The 19790-nt window shown below is 48.5% G+C and overlaps 1 protein-coding gene across 1 annotated transcript in view; it reads right to left on the bottom strand.

Moving 5' to 3' along the window:
* Window positions 1-19790, bottom strand: part of LDAH (lipid droplet associated hydrolase) — a 1007651-nt gene that overhangs the window by 810643 nt on the left and 177218 nt on the right. The window lies entirely within an intron of this gene.

Raw genomic sequence — 19790 nt, 5'->3', positions numbered from 1 at the left:
TTAAGTAATACAAAATGGTATTTACAAACCTATGAGATTAAATCTACATCTCCACTTCTCCTCTTTTTTCTACAAGGAGATCCTCACACATGTAGGTTTATTACTTAATAGTAAATGTGGAAGGAACCAAGGGAAGAACTTTCAAAATGGGGCACACTTATTACATGAGAGGTGTGGTTAGGGAGGAGTAAGGATGGCATAAGAGAAGATTAAGGAGGGGTTTTGGGAGGGGCATGCATGCATCCACTAAAGAGTAAGCCCAACGCTATTCACAACCTGCACTTCTGAAGTTACTACAGCCATAAAGGACGCAAAACAGTAGTAAATGTACTGCAGCTCCGAGTTGGAGTAAGTCCAGCACCACACAAGACCAACCACTGTAATAGCAACACCCTCTCATAGAAGTCGATGTAGGTAGAGACTCGAGATAAAAGCTCGGAAATAATGTTAAATTAAATTACATTATTTAAACTATTTGAAAATATATATAAATTTGGGGGCTTGGCCACACTAGCGTCCAAGATGGCCATATAGCTTAAAGCTCGCGAGCCAAACCAGCGAAACCCTGCCACAAACGGGGTAGTCTGCCACCATCCCCGCTCATAGCTGGGGGTTGCACTCAGCTTAGACCCTGAGCCCAGCATGACCCATGCTGTGTGCGATGACTAGGTCTGTGCCCCACCCTTCCCCCCCAGCGCTTGTCCACTCGGTGGAGACGCCATGTGCTTTGGAGGAAGGGAGCATTAGGGGCCGCTGGTGAGCCTGAGGCCTCGGCAACGGGCCTCCCACTGTGACTCCTGGCTGTGGCCTGCTGGGGAGGGGGATCTGTGTTAACTGGCTGGCCACGCTGTGGTGTAGCGCTGAGACCTGGGGCAACGCCCCCTGGGCTGTGAGGCCAGTAGAGACGGCCTGGGGCCTGCCATATGGCAGTGACAGAGGCCAGCCTCTTGCAGGCTCTGCTGCCCAGGAGCCGCATTTTCAGTGCCGGCTGCGCAATATCCACACTGCCTCCTACTGCAAGATTAGCACCAGCCAGCTGTAGCCTACGTGGCAATCCTAACCTGTGGCTCCTCAAAAGCGGACCCGGAACAAGCCAAGTTGCACTTCAAATACAAGAAGGTGACACTTAAACCACATTGGGCTCAGATAATGAAGGTGAAATTCCAGAAGGTTCTGCATGAGGAGGAGATGAGGTCCTACTACAGGAGCTGCATGGCGGGCTGCAATCAATTGGAAACAAGATTGACTCCCTAGCCTACAGACTCGATAGACTTACTGAAAGGCTGGACAGACAGAATGCACAGTGGAATGGCACAGTACAGTACAATTCTGATCTGGAAGATGACACTGGAGCAAATACAGATTGGCTGAACAAAATGAACAAACTGCTGTACCAAGTTGTAACAAAAAGTGAACACCTAGAAGCCTACTAGCATCGCAATAATACACAGATTTCAGGGCCGCCCCAACACATTTGTGGAACAGCTACTCATTGAGTTCTTCGGAGAGGGACGTTCTCCTTGACCTTTCTGGTTGAGAGGGTGCATAGATCCCTTGGACAGTGTCCACCACCTGGTGCCCTGCCGTGGTCTCTGATAGCTCACCAGCTCAACTTCTGCAATAGCGACGCAGCGCTTTGCCTGGCCCAAAAAAGGACCACTTGAAGACCAAGGTTCTGCCATATCTATCCTTCCAGACTTCACCCAAGCAGTGCAAGAGGTCCACAAGAAGTTCACGGATATGACAAAACTGTTGTGCAATAAGGGGATAAAATACAGTATGCTGTACCCGGTACGATTGAGGTTTGCTGTGGATGACAATATCTTTGCAAAAAACACTTTAGATATAGAGAACTTGCGGGGCGTTGAAGCGTCAGTCGAATCTAACCCTGGCAGAGACAACAATAGGGCTACCACCTGTCCCGGGCGCTGGGTTCAGCGACAGGATGGAAGACATGGATGTTTGTAAGTTGCCCACCCGGGGACTCGAAGGCCCCAGTTTCTGTGGTAATATTTAAGGGCACTTGCTAGACTACTGGGAATGGCTTAGCGGACTGTTGCTCTCAACCATGGTGTGTATCACCTTGTTGGTTAGGGGGTATTTCTGGAGAATCAACACGGAAAGTTGGGGGATTCAGTGAGGGATTATAAAGGATGGGGAAAAAGGTATCAGTTCTGTTTTTATGTTTAGTTTCGAAATACGCGGTCACCTAGCTAACACAAGACACAAAACTCTAGTAGCCCGGTTTCGCTGAGCGACTGCTACCTTCCTCACTACCACAACATGATTGACACAGCTTATAAAAGACTGACATTACTGTCCTGGAACATTCGAGGCATCAACAACAATCCACATAAAGGTGTTGACCTACATGTACTGCCATAGCTTATATCCAGGAGAGACACCTGGCACCCGTGAAGATACACACATTCACCGCCAAGTGGGGTTTACTCTTCCTTAGTACTTACTCAAGGAAGGGTTTGTATCATGAAATGAATGAAATGAAAAAAACATTTACGTAGCATGATAGCTACCCTGAGGCATCCCAGCGCTGTGGATAGACGCAGACAGAGGAAAGGAATCAGCGGTTGTTAAAAAGTAAGGTTTTAAGAGTTTGCGGAAGGGTAGGAGATTGGGCTCCGTCCACATACGGAGGGGGAGAGCAATCCAAAACTTGGCAGAGTTGTGGGAAAAAAGAGTGTCCACCGCATCTAGCTCTCTTTATTCTGGGCACTAGGGCGAGGAAAGAGGGTGTTCAGTGGTGATGCCTGTTTGGCTGGTAGGGTGTTATCAGGGGCTGGCTGATTAAAGAGCCTGTCTTCCAAAAAGCCTTGTGAGCAATGCACATGGCTTTAAATTGGATTCTCTCCCTGACCGGTAACCAGTGGAGGCTCCTTAACGCAGGGGCTGCGGACTGTCGGTGAGGAGTCTGGAGGAGCGTGCGGGCTGCCAGTTTTGGATTATTTGAAGCTTGCTTATGGTGGATTGCGGGGCCTCCATCCTCATACATAAATGAATAGATGTGTTCTCGCGAGCCAATAATGACCAAGAATGGAGATTTATAGTGTTGGAGGGTATACTTGCGGGCCAGAAAGTAATACTTCTTACTACCTACGCACCTAATGTAGATGCGCCTGTGTTCTTCCATTCTGTTAATTTAGCTTTATAGCGTGCTGGCACTGCTCCAGTCTTCTGGGGCAGGGATCTTAACTTGGTCCTCGACTTTGGCTGGGACTGTACTAGTGCCATAGGCACAGCCAAAACACACTACCAAAATGTTGAAGAAAATCCTGGACAATAATAACCTGGTTGATGCATGGCGATTACGACATACTCATGCCCGAGAGTGCATGTTCTATTTGGTCCCCATGGTTTCCAATCCCATATCAACTTCTGATTCATCACCCGATTTGTCAAGACGTGCATCACTGATAATACAGACCTCCCACATACCTTATCAGACCATTCACAAATTAAACTGACACTTTACATGCCCTCCCATAGAGTCAGCTGCCTCCCTTGGCAATTCCTCAGTGAAGCTCTAACCGATGAGCTCTTCAGGAATATTTCAGCTTAAACGAAGTATCGGTTTCCACACACTCCACACTTTGGAAGGCATTTATAGTATATATTAGAGGCATGGCAATCTCTAAGCAAGCATTGGTCCTAAAAGTCATATGCACACAACTCTCTAAAATCAAGCGCAAACTCAGACAGTTAGATTAGTCCAACATGGTATCACACCCCCTACGTACCAACAAGAATGCCACAGATTATTACTGCAATACAGGGAATTCGCAGACAGTGAGGTAGCATTCTTTGGTAAACACACTCAGGCTTGTCAGTTCGGTGAGGGAGAGGCACCAGGAAATGCACACTAGATGAAAGATTTTGCAATCCATACAGTGCTCCAAGGTGTGCCTACAGAAACGTTGTTGTGGAGTTCCTTGCAGAACCCAGACCCAGAAAATACTGTATAAACAGAAGGTAGGGCACACTAGACAGACTGCGTTGTGTTCACTGATGGAGAGGTGTGTCGCAGTGGCCAGAGCGGCTGATTCCAGAGCGCAGGGCTCACGGTTCGATTGCTGTCGGCACCTCAGCATCATGTGACTCTGGGCAATAGCTCACTTAATCTCCCTGACAGCCCCCAGCACCTGGATACCCTTAGGGGTGATAAATTGCACTTTACAAATCTGGAAATATTATTATTTATAATCTGCATTGGCTTACATTTGCCATGTGGTTGCCTATGAGAGGTCTCTCAACAACACTTAACAATTATCAGTTAACTATGCTCTACCCTATAAGAACATATTAGTCAGACCTTACGATGCTCTCACGTTCTCTCGTGCCCAACATGCCACCAAAGCCATTAGGCTGACAAAGTCTTGCCTCCTCAATAGCATGTCCCTCTTAGCACCCCTTACACCTCACAAGCATTCAGAATACCGTGGCGCAACCATTCCAAGTCCACACGTACACATCACTGCATCAAAACCATACAACTGTCAGTGACGCTAACTTTTCCAGTCACCCCAGGTCCAGCAATGGATAAGAGCATTTCACCCTGTGAGGCACATATCCTACAGCACATGCAGCCCTACTTATAGTGCACTGAAAGATCCCCAATAGGGTCAGGCAAATCAGAGTTTTCCCATTTACAGAAATGGCAAAATAATGCACTAGCCAAACCTTCACTGACCAAACACAGCTCCGTAAGAGATCCTGAACTATACAGGATGGCCAGACTTCGAAAAGATTGACAAGATTATTGATACAAATTATAGAGGTGTGATACATAATGGAATAGTGTAAAAAAGTTCATACACTCCCATACAAATGGCACTGATACAGTACGTTTATCTTCGAAGTACTTCCTAAATGAAAATATTAAATATATGTGAATAAACACTATGGGCCACACTAGGACTGGACTACTATTTGAGAGCTAACACGGTACCCAGTACATTTCAATAACACAGGGTGCTAAATGTACGAGGTTAAGTACTGACCACTCCCCACCCAGCCCCGAAATTCTGAGTCCTGCAGCTGGGGCTGCCTGACATGGTAATTCCAAACATTTTTAATGCTAAACTTAGAATATTATTATTTTTTCCAATTCCAACAGGGGATTACTACAGGACCCAGAAGGAACCAGGGTAGAGGTCAGTGGTTATAAACAAGCCTAAAGACCACCACTAACCCTCCATCATATCTCTCTGAAAAGTGTTTATTTACCATTTGCAATGCTAAACCTTCACAAATACTTCAACTGTTTATAGAACTCATGAAGCCCACTTGGTTTTATGACTACAATATAATGTAGAGACACAGACACCGAAGGGCTGTTAATGAGACAGCCAGGCCACATTAAGCTGCAGTCACTCTTTAACGGGTCATGTCAGGAAGCTGCTACACCAAGTTAAATAAACGCCCTTCGTGTCCAACTTGTCACACACAGTGTGTGAGACGAAGGAGATCATGTTCTCGCCAAACCTGAATGAAATTCTTTGACACCAAGTTGGCGGCTCGCCTCTGTAAAACAGCTATCCGAAAAGCCCACCCCCCCCAGGCATCTAAAAATAAACACCTTGTACCTTTGGTCCCGCTGTTTATTTTACATTGAAATCACCCTATCTGCAGGCCATCAGCTGTAGATTACATATCCGATAACCAAGACTCCTCTCCTGTTTCACGTACGCCCGCTAATTTATGACCGTCAAGTACCTCCAATCAGATCACACGGAATGTCATACGTAAAGCGCGGAGGAAACCTGCACAAATCATGTTCCTTACGCATTTTAGTGTGAACTGGTTTACCAACCAGCCTGATGACATTATATCTACTTTTTTACTGTCAAGCGATTATTAGCGCCGTCTGCCTCAAACTGTGTAAACTGTTACAGAAGCGATGCTTGGGGTCACGAACAGAAACACATTTAGGGAATGAGGAGGGTGGTTGGTGCAGTGGCGGCTCCGCTACGGCAGAGGAGCGTCGCCCCACTTCTTTTAGGCAGGGCCAAGTAGAAACATAAAAATTATAATAACTTAGAGTTATTATCATTTTATGATTCGTGTCCTGCTGCTTTGCGGGCGGGCTGCTCTGCTCTTGGAGGAGTGGTTTGCCCACTCCTAAGTGCACAATGACTGTTTGGTCGGCCCTCTTGGGCCTCCTAAACCAGTCATGCGCACCTTCCCCATTCTCCATGCAGGTTGCATAACAGCCTGCATGGAGAACATGCCCCCCCTCCAGCCCCTGGCTGAGTGCCCAGACCAAGCACAGCGCTGCATTGCAGCGTTGTGATTGGCTTAGGGGAGGGAGCTTGGCTGCCTGCTTCCTGTTGCTGGAGTCGGAGGCAGGAGAGCAGGAGCAGAGACGTGGGACACAGCAGCAAGGTAAGTTTATTTTATTTTTATTTTTCCCTCCACCATAACCTCCCCCGCGATCCCCAGCGCCTGCCCCGCCACCCACGAGCCATGCTGGCTGCCACTGTTGGTGAGTGGTGGTAGGACAAGGATGAACTAATGCCGAAACAGAAGAACATCAAACAAGAGTTTGTGCCTTCCGCGAGAGTACAAGATATACACTAATATTGCACTTTGACCTCCACAGATTATACAAGTAAAACCTGGCAGAATTTGAGTGTGTAAAATACTACAAGTTGTGTGTTTTGGTGCTCGGAACATGATATAACATGCTTTATTACCATGTTATTTCAATTTTCAGGTGCATAACAGGGAGTGGTGAGGTAACATCTTTACTGCCGGATGTGGTATTGAATGGATGTAGCATTTTCTTCCAACATAATGGGAAACTGGTCCTAAGACCTAGAGTATATTAAATACTCTACACTCGTGTCCATGGCCAGCCTTAGGCATTGAGCGTATAAGATTGAGGATAAAAAGGGTGCTCAAGTTCGACAAGTTGCTTTCTTGCTGAATCTTGAATGTTGAAACAAAGGAGACTGCATCGGGGTCATCTGGATGCGAATTCCAAAGCAGCAAGCAAAGGGGGCTGAAAGCAGTGGTGGCTTCTCTGCTATGGTGGAGAAGCGTTTTCCTCTCGGAGCCAAGGCTTGGGGGCGGGGGCGGGGCCAAGGGATGACAGACGCTAGGGGGAGTGTTTTGTACTATTATCAGTGTGCATGACGGTCTCGGGACGGCCAAACTGTGAGGCGCACTGAAGCTTTCTCCTACCCGAGCTGCGTTGCCAGGTTGGAGAGAGCTGTCACAGGCTACCAGTCTAACTGGGAGCACAAATCGAGGGCGCTCAGGCTAATACTGATGCTGTCAGCAGCATGAAAGCAGCATCAGGATTGGCTGCAGTGGACTTTGGGAGCCTGTGCCTTCAGTGGAGAGGAGCACGATGTGGCAGGTAAGTGATTTTTTGTTTTTCTTTATTTGTCTCGTCATCCGTCCGTCCCCCTCCCCCGCCACTCTATCGAGACACCCGTCGCTACTGGCTGAAAGACCAGAATCTTCATGTGGCTCATTGCAGTTTTATATCAATAATAGTTGGACAATCACAGGTTTTTGGCTGGTGTGTTACAGGTGAGCATGTTAGTAAGGTGCGAGGAAGAAGCTACGTGGATGTTTTAAAAGGCGTTTGTATAACACCCCGCTTTAGCACTAATTCACCAGACCGGAGGTCCTCATTGGGAAGGGGTTGTCAATCTAGAAAAAGGTTTGAAGAGGTCTTGTGTGGAAAAATTGTTGACTTACTAAGGGGTGAAAATGTGTATCAATAAAGACAAGAAAAGAAACTGCTCCCGTTACTTTGAGTACTGAGGAAACACTTGGTGGTTAGTCAGCACCTGAAATCTTGCCACCATTCTTCTAGTGGGTGTAAAGGGTTCCAGACTGAAAATTAAAATTAATCAGAGTTTTACATTAGAAATGTGTTTGTAAACAATAACTAACGAGAGTGAATACCCAGTAATATAGGAGGTTCAAATTCTGTAAGATGCTGCCGCAGATTTGGATCATTTAACAGAAATCTGCAAAAAAACAAGGCCAACAGTCCAAATATACACTACAATTATTTATTTTCCTTAAAAATATACATCATTGAACAAATTACCTACCTTCAGTAACGCCATATCTGGTAGTGACTCTATCTAGCCACAGATACATTCGCTTAGAATTATCCCCAGGCACCAGACTAGATCAAGACATTTTTCTTGAGCAGTACCCCTGCACACGGATAGGTGGCATTGTTTGGGAATATGACTCGTTATTTCGCATGCAATTAGTTCGCATGCCATTACTACACGTTTTTTCTTAGCATTAACCGTTACTATGCAAGTTTTTAGTTCGCATACCATTACATTGAAAGTGTTAATGTATGCGAACTAAAAACTTGCCTAGTAAAAAAAAACAACACTACATACAAATACACTACAATACACATCCAAAAGTTAAAAACCCTACCCAAACCCTCAAAAAGTACACAACTGTAGGAAGGTGGAATCTGACTAATGGTTTCCCCCAACTTTTTGTCTGGTATTTGAGTGGTTTTTGACTAGTCTGGCTGGGATCCTGCTATCCAGGACCCCAGCCTATCTGCTTTCTCCCTAAAACTAATGTGAAGTACCCTAGGTACAAACCAATTGGATACTGAGGACACCCTGACAGTCCCTTGTAGATGGTACCCTAGGTACCCAGGGCATGGGTCCCTCAGTAGGCCTACCAGGGCTGCAGCACTTATTGTGCCACCCTGGGACAGCGATACAAACTGACACCACCAGACTACTACTGTAGTCTGGGTAAGGTGGTGCTAGCACCCCTTACAGGGATATAGCTACCCTATATCCCACCCCATTACAACACATATACTCTCATAGGTCACCCCTATAGCAGGCCTTGCTAATCCTACAAGGCAGGGTGCTGAGGTATGTGTGAGGGGGACCCCTACATGAGTAGGGCCTCTCTGCAACCTTCGTAAAATCATTGCTGGGTTGTTTGTAGTGCAGCCATACCATATACTCTTAACCGCATTATAAGTCTATCGCGATAACGCGATAACTTGAGAATGGCTACACAGAACCATATCGTGTTTGGTGTCAAACATGTAGGAATCATACCCCCAGTCCAGCCATGGGCATGAGGGCACGATTCCCCCCTGCTAGAGGGGCGATATGGGAAAAGCGGCAGAATTTAGACACCAATTTAAAAGTGCACACGTAGTACAAAATGGCTACTACCCACCACCTACACGACTCTGGCTGGCTGTTGCTGGGGAAAATCCCAGCCTCACCAGCTGGACAATAGGGCTCCTGTGGCAGGGAGGTGCTAGCACCTCCCCAGACAGGATAATGTGGATTGGAACAGGGTGGGTGCACCAAATGTCCTTTCAGAGTTGCACGTAGGCAGCTACAGTGCCTGTATTCTGCATACACCACTTGGAACCGGTTCAGGGGCATCCTGCCCCTCGCCCAGACGGGAAACACACAAAGGGGAGAGGGTGTAGCCACCCTTTCCCGCCTCACCACTCATTGGTGGACACTACTCTGGACACTCACCTAATCTTGGGGATAAAGGTGAATAACGTGGCCCCAGAGCCTCAGATTAATCTTGAACTTTACAGTCTTGACCTTCGACTTGCTGCTGCCCAGCTGACGGAAGAAATCTCCCTTGGGGTAAAGGAGTTACCCCCCTGCTTGGCAGGCACCTGAAACACAGCAAGTGACCCGGTTGAAACCTCGCTGCGCTTACGGACTTCGTCGACTTCCAGCACCCTTGAGGTGGGTTTCCTAAGCATCCCAGAGGCCAGTGAGTGTGCACAGCAAACCTGAGCACCGTGGACCGCGTGTGTGCCGAGATTCCCAATACCCCAGGACACTGGCCACCTCTTGCATAGCACACAACCCTGACCAGTGGGGAAGTTGTGCTTTGGCCCGTTATCGAGCCAACCACCAAGCAGAATTTGTGCCAAAGATCAGTGCCCTAGCCCCCTCCGGTGGCCCGTGGGCTCCCTTTTACGCACTCCATTCTGCTGCCTTCCGCGGTCCCTTTTCTCTCGACTTGTTAGCCCGAGCGGAGGACAATCTCGACATTTAAGAGTTCCCCTGGTTGCTCCAGGCCCGCTCTACAGTCTCTCCAGAGGAGACCTCTCACAGACCTCGTGGGTCTGCACCAGTAGCTGATTTGTTCATCTTGCGTGGGTTGCGGTTGCCAAGGCTTAGTGGATCCAATCCGGACACTAACACAGCAGCGACTCTCATCCGGCGTGGGACAGTCGCCCTCCAGAAGCTGGCCTTCCTTGAAGCCTCCCGGAGCCCGTGGCTGCAGATCCAAGCTACACCTATTTCCACTTGAAGCACCCGACATTGAAGGGCTCTTTCCTTTGAGCTCCCTGGTCACTGTGCCGTGACCCAGACTCTGTTCCCTCTGCTTTCAGGTTCTTCTCTACAACTTCTACAACTTCAATCTTCACGGCATCATCGACGCTTTTGGCTAGCAGCAGTTTTGTACATTTTCCCATTGAAAATCAGCCCGCGACCAGACATCGAAAACGACCTATGCACCCGGCTACCCTGGGGCAGGTAACAGTGGTACCTCGGTACTCTCGTGGTAGTGGGCTCTTCAAAAGCTTAACTCTAAGTTTTTAACTTTGAACTCCTGCTAGAAGTGTCTTTAATCTGTTTAAATCAAACCGCGACATTCTCCGTAGGATATAATAGAGATCCCGATAGCAGCTATTTCCACTGCACGCGCCTCCCGTGGGTCCCCTTCCTCATAACCTGGGGTGGATTCTTAAGGGGCCAGCGATCCTAAATGCCCTAGGCATTGTCTGTAGAATTGTCGTGGTTCTTATACCACTTTTTTAATATATGGTTTGGTCCCCCCCTGGGGCCCTGTGATTCCAGTGCTATTTATTGTGTTTATAAATGCTTGTTTGAATTGTAACTTTGCCACTAGCCTCATAAAGAGACTGTGGGATTCTGTCTAGAATAAATACATATATTTTATATATATACCTGTGTGGGCTACTCTTTCATTTGGTCATTCAAGAGGTTATCTATGGTAAAACAATAAGCTTAACACTCCTTCAAGACTTAGCCTGAAGGCTGCTCTCCACAGCTACCACTAGGATAGCTTTCTTTAAAGGTTGTCTTAAACCTATCACCAATAAGAGTCGAATTGGACTGGTGCAAGGTGTCCCCTATAACTAGGAGACAGCATATGCCAGGTCAACTTCTCACAACAACCCTACACTACTAAAACACCACTACACTACCCTAAACCCTAAATCACTACCCCCTGCACGACACTTCCCCTAGCCCCAGTCCTGTCCCTACTCCCAAAGACTACCCAGCACGAACCCCCAACACTACCCTAAACCCTAGAACACTACCCTACACGAAACACCAGAACACTACCTTAAACCCTAAAACACTACCCTCAGCACTACACTGCCCCTAGCCCCAGTCCTGTCCCTACTCCCAAACACTACCCTACATGACACCCCGACACTACCCTAAACCCTAAAACAGTAACCTACACTACACTAACATCAGAACACTACCCTAAAACACTACCCCCAGCATGACCCTGCCCCTACCCCAGTCCTGTCCCTACTCCCAAACACTACCCTGCACGACCCAAACACTACTCTACACTACACAAACACAAGTACACAACCCTGCATGACCCTACACGGCCCTTCTTACCTCTCCCTCCTCGTGGTTCCTCACTTCACCGCCACACTTGGTTCCAATCTTCTCCCCCTTCCGGCTTCCTCCGGTTCCTCCGTTGTGGGCAGAATAATGAGTCTCGAGGGCAGGCGCACACCCCCTCACCAACTTGCGCACGCAGCAGACCCTCTTCCTGAAAATGGACGCCCCCTCACCGACTACGCATGCGTTGTAACAAAGCATGCGATGTAACAACTTGCGTACTAAAGGCTACGCTTTGTTACTTCGCATGCGTTGTAAAGCTTGCGTAGTAATGGTATGCGGACTAATGTCCGCGTACTAATGGCTGCTAACGTTTGGCTCCACATGGTGTCATCAGTGCCGGAAGTGACCTATGCAGTGCCTATATAGGGGCCACCCTAGTGCACCGACGTCAGTTACTTTTTGCGAATTTCCACGCCTTAACTGTAGAGCCACGAAGTACACTGACCACTGGTATGGAATACTAGAGGCCTGAAAGGGGAAAGCCCTGTCCCTGGAAATCCATTTGCAGAGTGGGGAGGATCAGTAAGAATTCTGCGGCTAGAATTAGCAAAATGCCCATCACTATGGACCAGACTGTCCAGGCAGTAGTGCTTATTAAAAGTGTGCAGGGAAGCCCACGTTGCTGACTGGCAAATGTCCAGGACTGGAACTCTGCGTGCTAACACAGTAGTTGCACCTTTAGCTCTGGTGGAATGAGCATGCAAACCCTCAGGGGGTTGCTTCTTAGCCAGTGCATAGCAGATTTTGATACAGAGCATAATCCATCCTGAGATGGTCTTCTTCTCACATCCTTTCTTCCCTTCGACATACCATACAAAGAGTTGGTCGTCCACCCGGACCTCTTGTGCACGATCAAGGTAGAACGAAAACGCTCTTTTGGGTCAAAACAGTGAAGTCGCTCCGCTTCCTTGGAGGGTTGAGGCAAAGCGTAAAAAGTAGGCAAACTGATGGATTGGCTTATGTGAAATAGAATGACCACTTTCAGGAGAAAGGAAGCTCTCATATGAATCAACGGTTTGTCTGGGTCGATATTCAGATAAGTAGGCTCGGATAAGAATGCCTGAAGCTCACTGACCCTTCAGGCAGATGTTGTTGCCACCAGGGAGGCCGTCTTGATTGTAAGGAGCCTGGTAGGACAATTGTGCAAGGGCTCAAAGGAGCACACATAAGGAAAGTGAGGACGTGACTAAGGTCAAACTGGGGCATAATAAAGGGAAAAGGTGGAAATAAATGTTGCAAACCTTTCAGAAACCTATATACAATAGGGGATTTAAAGAGGGATGGTTGATCAGGCAACTGCAGAAAAGCTGAAATAACAGAGAGCTAGCCCTTCAGATTGCCCAGAGCAGAGTCCTGCTGGGCAAGATAAAGGATGAACAGGAGAACCTGAGAAAGGGGAGGAGTAAAAAGTGATTTGATTTGTCTTTCTGTGCACCATGTCACAAATTTTTCCCAATGGCAGGCGTAAAACATCTTAGTGGAGGGACGCCTGGCTGCCAAGATTAATGTCACAGAGTTCGGGAGGAAGGTTGAAAGCTGTAAACTGTCACTGCTCAATCTCCACACAAGAGCCTAGACAGGTTCAGGTGGAGAACCCTCCCCTGCTGCTGCAACAGAAGATTTTCCCAAAGGGGCAACTTGATTGGAGGGCTGATGGTCATGCTCAACAGCTCGGGATACCAGACTCTCCGTGCCCAGTCCGGAGCCACAAAGATGACTTGGGCCCGGCCATTCCTGATCTTCTTCAGAACTCTGGGAAACCTTGGAAACTCCAGTGCGCAGAACTGCTGATATTGCACGTTCTTGGCAGTGGCGAACAGATCTAACCAAGGCTCTCAGCACTGCTAAAAGAGACCTTGCTCAACCTCTGTATGGAGAAGCCATTCGTGATCCGTGAGGCATCTGCGACTGAATTTGTCCGCTCTGGCATTCAGAGATCCCGCCAGATGATGAACCACAAGGGATATGCCCTGCTGTTCCAAGCATGTCCAGAGACGCACAGCCTCTTGACAAAGGGTCGACGACTCCACCCTGCTTGTTGCAGTACCACCTGGCGGTGGTGTTGTCCATGAACACCTGCACTAGCCTTTCCTGGATAAAGGATAGAAAGGCTTTCAATTCCAATCGGATCGCTTTGAGCTCCAACAGGTTGATATGGAGTTCTGCTTGTGCCGGAGACCAGAGCCCTGTGATCTACATCTATCCCGGATAGCCGCCCTATCGAAAAGAGTGATGCATCTGTCACTACTGTCAGAGCTGGTTAGGGAAGGAAGAGGGTCTGCCGCTGATCCAATCATAGTTTGTAAGCCACCACTGCAGGTCCTTTGTAGTTCTCTTGGAGATCTGGACCATGTTTGAGAGATTCTCCTGATGCTGAGCCCACTGGAACTTCAGGTCCTACTGAAGAGCCCGCATATGCCAATGTGTCACAAGCAGGATGCAGGAGGCCATGAGGCCCAACAGCCTCAGAGTAAGTCTCACTGAAATCAATGAAAGAGGAGAAAATATCAGTATGATAGCCAGAATATCCTCGACTCGCCATTTGGGAGGATAGGCCCGAAACTACACCAGGTCAGAACAGCTCCAATGAAGGGAGCATCTGAGAGGGAGTCAGGTGTGACTTTGGCATGTTGATAGTTAACTTCAGCAAATGGAGAAGCTCTGCCATAGTCTGGAGGTGGGAGACGACAGCCTGGTGCAGGTCCGTCTTCAACAGCCAGTCATTGATATAGGGAAGACTGGCAACCCTGATCTGCTTCGCAGATGAGCTGCAACCACCGCCATCCCCTTGGTGAACACCTGAGGGGCACTAGTGAGTCCAAAAGGGAGCATAGCAAACTTAAAGTGCTTGTGGCCCCCCTTGAACAGCAGGTAACACCAGGGAGCAGGTAGGACAGGAATGTGAAAATATGCATCCGCAAGTCCAATGCTGCCATCCCGGGTCCAGGACAGACAGGACCTGAGCAAGAATGAGCATCCTGAACTTCTTATAGACAAAGAAATCAGAGAGAGCAGAAGTCGAGGAGAGGACGAAGGCCTCCATCCCTCTTGGACACCAAAAAGCTGCGGGAATATCAACAATGACCTAATTCTGGCATCAGCACTCTATCTATGGCTCCTGTGACCAAAAGAGCCATCACTTCCTGGCAATGAAGGGATAGGTGGTCCTCCATCAGCCTGTCGTAAGCAGGTGGCATTGAGGGACGGGTAGTCTCGAAGGGGAAGGATAGCCCCTACAGACAATCTGTGAAACCCGCCTGTCCAATGTTATGAACTGCCCGTGGGGCAGATGATGGCGAATCCTGCTGTCGCCTGGGTGCCTATGAGGATAAACAGGCAGACTAGGAGGGTTTGGAAGTTGCGGCAACTGGGGGGGGGGGGGGGAGGGTGGTGGACTGACCCAACCACTGGCTACTTGTCTCACGAGGCCAGTAGGAACCGCGTCCATGGCCATGCAGAGGTTGGAAAGCTTACGAGCTGCGCTGGCTGGGTGGGTAAGGACGCGGCTGTACGTCCCTTCCGTGGCCATGAAAGAGCAAAAGGGGAATTGAAGGTGATGAGGGGAAATAGAAAGGACCAAGGACCTGGCCGCAGCCCCGCTGTCCTTAAAGCGATCCAGCACCGAATCTGCCTTGTCTCCCAAGAGACAGGGGCCATCAAAGTGCATGTCCATGAGTAAGGACTGGACATACCCAGAAAAACCAGTAGTCATCAACTAGGCGTGGCTCCACAGGGTCACTGTGGACGAAACCCCTCTGCCTAGTGAGACTGTGGTGTCTAGTCACACCTAATGGTGAACTTAGCTGCATCCCTCTAGTTGGCAACAGTCTCAGAGAGCACGGCCCGGGCTTCCTCCATGACCGTACGCCGCACCTATGCAACCGTATCCCACAGAGCGTGGGAATAACGTCCCAAAAGGCATGCGGTATTCACGGACTGCAATACCAGGCAGGTAGAAGAAAACATTTTCTTGCTTAAATTGTGCAGTCTCTTGGATTCCCAATCCGGCAGGGCCGTTGGGAATGGACCAGGATTTACGTGTGAAGTGAAGTCTTGGACCGCAAAGCTCTCCGGGTTAGGGTGGTCTGTGAGGAATTTAGGGGCCTGTGGTGGGCTTGGACCAGGTCCCAAGCAGGACATCAGTAAGTGCTTTGTTGAATAGGAGAAGCAGTTTGGAAGGGGACACTCCCAGATGAAGCACTGCCATCTGACTGCCAATGAGGGCAAGCTAAAGTCCAGGACCTCAGCTGCCCTCCGCACCACCATCGCAAAAGACACTCCCTCCTCAGTAGCCATGGTAGGGGGAGAAAGGATGCAAGTATCTGGAGAAGTGTTCAGTTCGCTGGCTTCATCCAGATCCTCACACCAGTCCAAGGAGTCATACGGCTGGTATTCTTCAGAGTCCAGCGACCAATCCTATTCTTTCCCGAGTACTAACCCATAGGAATAGGGCTCAGTTGGCGCTGGAGTTGCCGTCGGGTGACACCCCTCCGGCTCTGTGTCAGAGTTGGGATTAAAATGGGGATGGGACCGCTGGCGGCGCCAGGAGCGTCGGCCTCAGGACCGGCACCGGGGAAGATTGGCATGGAACGACCAGCGCCGATTAGGATCCATCTGTGGATCACTGGGGCCTGACTACCGCGCCAGAGGGAACAGCCCACCCAAATATGAAGTGCATAGCCTCCTATAACTCTTTTAGTTGGGCGGGGTTGATCCGGCTCCCAGAAACTCGGGGAGGCTAAGTGCCGACGCAGGCACTGGCTCAACCCCAGAGGCCTGCCTCATCTCGTCGTGCGACGGACGAGGCAAAGTCACAACCTGCTTTGACTTCTTCTTGTGTGTGGACTTACCTGAATGACCCAATCACTTAGGACAGTGGTTCCTAAAGTGTGCGCCGCGGCACCCCGGTGCACCTTGATGAGAAGCCAGGGGCGCCGCGCCGCCGCGCAGGATGTGGGTCGTGGAAATTGCAGCCGCAGCGCAACACGCGTCCTACGTGCTTTAAGACATTGGTGCAGTGTTTTCTGTCCACTTCCTGCTCTCTATCTATTGCATCACAGTGAATTTGGCTGGGAGAAAGAGCGGTGCGTCCTGAAGCATTAACTTGGACAGCGAGCGTGCTGGAAATGCAATAAAAGGCTGCAATGTTTGGAGAACAGCTGGAGGGGCTTTAAATTAATTCTGACTGTTGTGCGCGTTGCACCGTATCAATCTGTTTTAGGCCGTGCTGCTGTTTCAAAGGGACGCTGTAGCTCTGGTTTCCCATTACAGTTCAGCACAATTACACTTGGAAGTTATTTTGCCAAATTGTTAGTGAATAATCATTACACCTAGAATTTGAGGGCGAAAAGGGGGTGTGGGGTGGGAGGAAAAATACGACTTTGAAGCGGATGAGCCAACACTCATGCAGCTGGTATGACGGGTGAAGTACACCTACATTTATGTAAATGCAGGGCTTTAAGTGGGATTAAAAAACTGGGGGTCTCAAAGGGGCGTGGCCGATGTAAAATAGGGCGTGGCTTAATCTGTGGTTAGCATAGTGTGCTGCCTGACTGGTAATTTGCTGCTTCTGTCATTGCATCCAGATATATAATACAGCAAGCAACATTACACCTACAACAAGCCAGGACTATTGGCTGTGCCAATGATTCTTGATGGCATAACACAAATAAGCAACAACTATGGCTTTGTTGTATATAATATTGAAAACGATTCAATTCTGAAATGATGAGACTGTGAAAGAACTAAAACGAGTCTCTTTGGAGTTACCTCAAAGGCAGTGAAGTGACTGCTACAGAGTTGAGATTTTTTTTTTCCATCCTGAGGCTGAAGGCAAAAATGGAGAGCCCGATAGGGACCCATCTTGACACCTGCTTTTTAGAACTGCACCGGCAGGACCCAGCCCATTTAAAACACTGGGTAGATGGGATCTGGTGAGCCATCTTGGGTTCATCAGAGCCCACCCCACGTAAACTTCTTGTAGCGCCACAGAGCTCCTTGAGCCTTTCTCTAGCCTGGTTACTTTTAGTGGGAGTGCTTTATGCTACTCTATGATGGTGTTGTATGCATTGAGATGTACTTTATAAGATCTTTGTGATTGCAAATAAAGTTTTATGATGGTGATGGCTACTCTCTGAATCCATTCTGGACCCGGTGGCTTGAGGCGCTTCAGGTTCCGAACGGGTGCCAAGCAGCGAGGGCGGTGTGCCATATTGCTCTCACCCCCACCCCGGGATCCCTGAGGCTTCGAATGGTTATGCCTCGTAAATAAACTCGTTTCTCTCCACCACGGTATTACTTGGCGGATTTTTCACTGTATATATTTTTCACACAGTAGCCCACGGTAGGGTGAACCTTAGCACGTTCATACCACCGGGGCTTTGCACTCCCACTCTGGTCCTGACGAAAGCCTGTTGAACACACATTAAGGCAGAAACATGTTGACCGCCATGGAGTGAATCAGGTCTTTTATTTTTTGACCTCCACTCCTTTTTAATTCTTCCAATTAGCAAAATTATTAAATTTACCTTTTTGACTCAATTGGAAATTTTAAATTCACTGTCACTTCACATGAACCCCGCTCCGCAGCAACCTGGCGTTGTAGCACACTGGGATGGCACTCGGCCATACCCAGTGGAGCCCGATGATGAAGCATGTCACCAACCAGGTTGGTGAGGGAGGGCTTTATACATAACTTGTATTATCTACATAGGTCTGCGTCCCTCTCAACAACATATTGGTTGGTTCCGAGCTTGTAGACCCATGCCTTTTTGATGAATAGTGCCTTGTTCATATCACACTGACTTCGTTGTTTTGTAGCCTGTACTCTCTGAATCCTTCATCACGTCTAGGCTTGATTCTTCATGTAGACCAGTGGTTCCCAAAGTGTGCGCCGCAGCACCCCGGTGCACCGGTAAAAAAATGGTGGGAGCCACGGCCAACTGCCAATTAGGTCAAGGGAGCCTCGGGTCAAAAATGTTTGGGAACCACTGACTTAGGGTGAGAGGAGCTTCTTGGACTCCGTGACTGCTCCAAGGACTTTCCTCTAGACCGGGATCTGGACTGTCGCAGCATCGCACCTCGAGCCACCAGGAGCTTGAGGGATCGCTCCCTTAAGGTGCCTTAGGGTGCATGGTGCAGCAATCAGAGTAGGCCTCTGGGTCGTGGTCATGCTTGAGGCACCAGAGGCACACAAGGTGCAGGTCTGTCACCCACATTAAGCAGTGACAGGCATGGCAGGGTTTGAAGCCGGCCTTTTTCGATGACATTCCTGTCATACCAGGAGGAGAAAACCTCAAAACACTTCAACAAAATGTGCAAAAAGGTTAGTTAAAAATTGACAAAGGGGTTGCTCTTTCCGGATCGGCGTTGACTGGCGTGGAAAGAAAATAACTCATGTCAGCGCACTGGGGTGGTGCTTATATAGCTACATGTAACTTCTGGCGCCGAAGATGCCACGCGAAGCCGAACAATGCCACCCAGAGGTACTGCTGAAGAAAAATTTCCATATCCAGTCTGACGCCTGAGGATAATTCTAAGGTAAGGAATCTGCAGCTAGAAGTCTCTAGCAGATCAAAAAGACAGTTCAATATACACAGTACAAATATAAGCCTGTTTCCCTCCAAAGCCGGTATGGAGAAACACATACAATCATTAATTCATAAAATACATCGAAACTGCAGATTCAGCAACACTATTAGATTTCCACTTCAAAAGTTCCTTTTGTGAGCCATATAGACAGTAGGTACCTTTATATGCAATACACTACAGAGGCGTCTGTATCATTGCTAGGATTGTGAAAGCCTTGATAAGGGCGCTATCTATTTCTTCCTCCATGCAGTGTATGCACCTCATAAAACAGTAGATGCACCAACATTTCAACCCCTTGCTTCCAGGCAAGAGGTTACAACCTTCAGCACCATGGTACTCACTAGAGCTGATATCTCAAAAACTAAAATGCAAACAATTGGAACGGGCGTGGAGGAAGAGCTACTTCCCTTCTGCCAAAGATATTTATAAACAAAGCATTTTGTGTTACAAGCACTTGCTGACGGAAACTAAGAGAGAGTTTTTTTCACGTCAGATTTAACTTGCAAGTAACTCCAC

This window comes from Triturus cristatus, chromosome 6 (genome assembly GCF_964204655.1).
Source record: "Triturus cristatus chromosome 6, aTriCri1.1, whole genome shotgun sequence".
NCBI classification, from domain to species: domain Eukaryota; kingdom Metazoa; phylum Chordata; class Amphibia; order Caudata; family Salamandridae; genus Triturus; species Triturus cristatus.
This window is presented reverse-complemented; position numbering and strand designations above follow the sequence as displayed.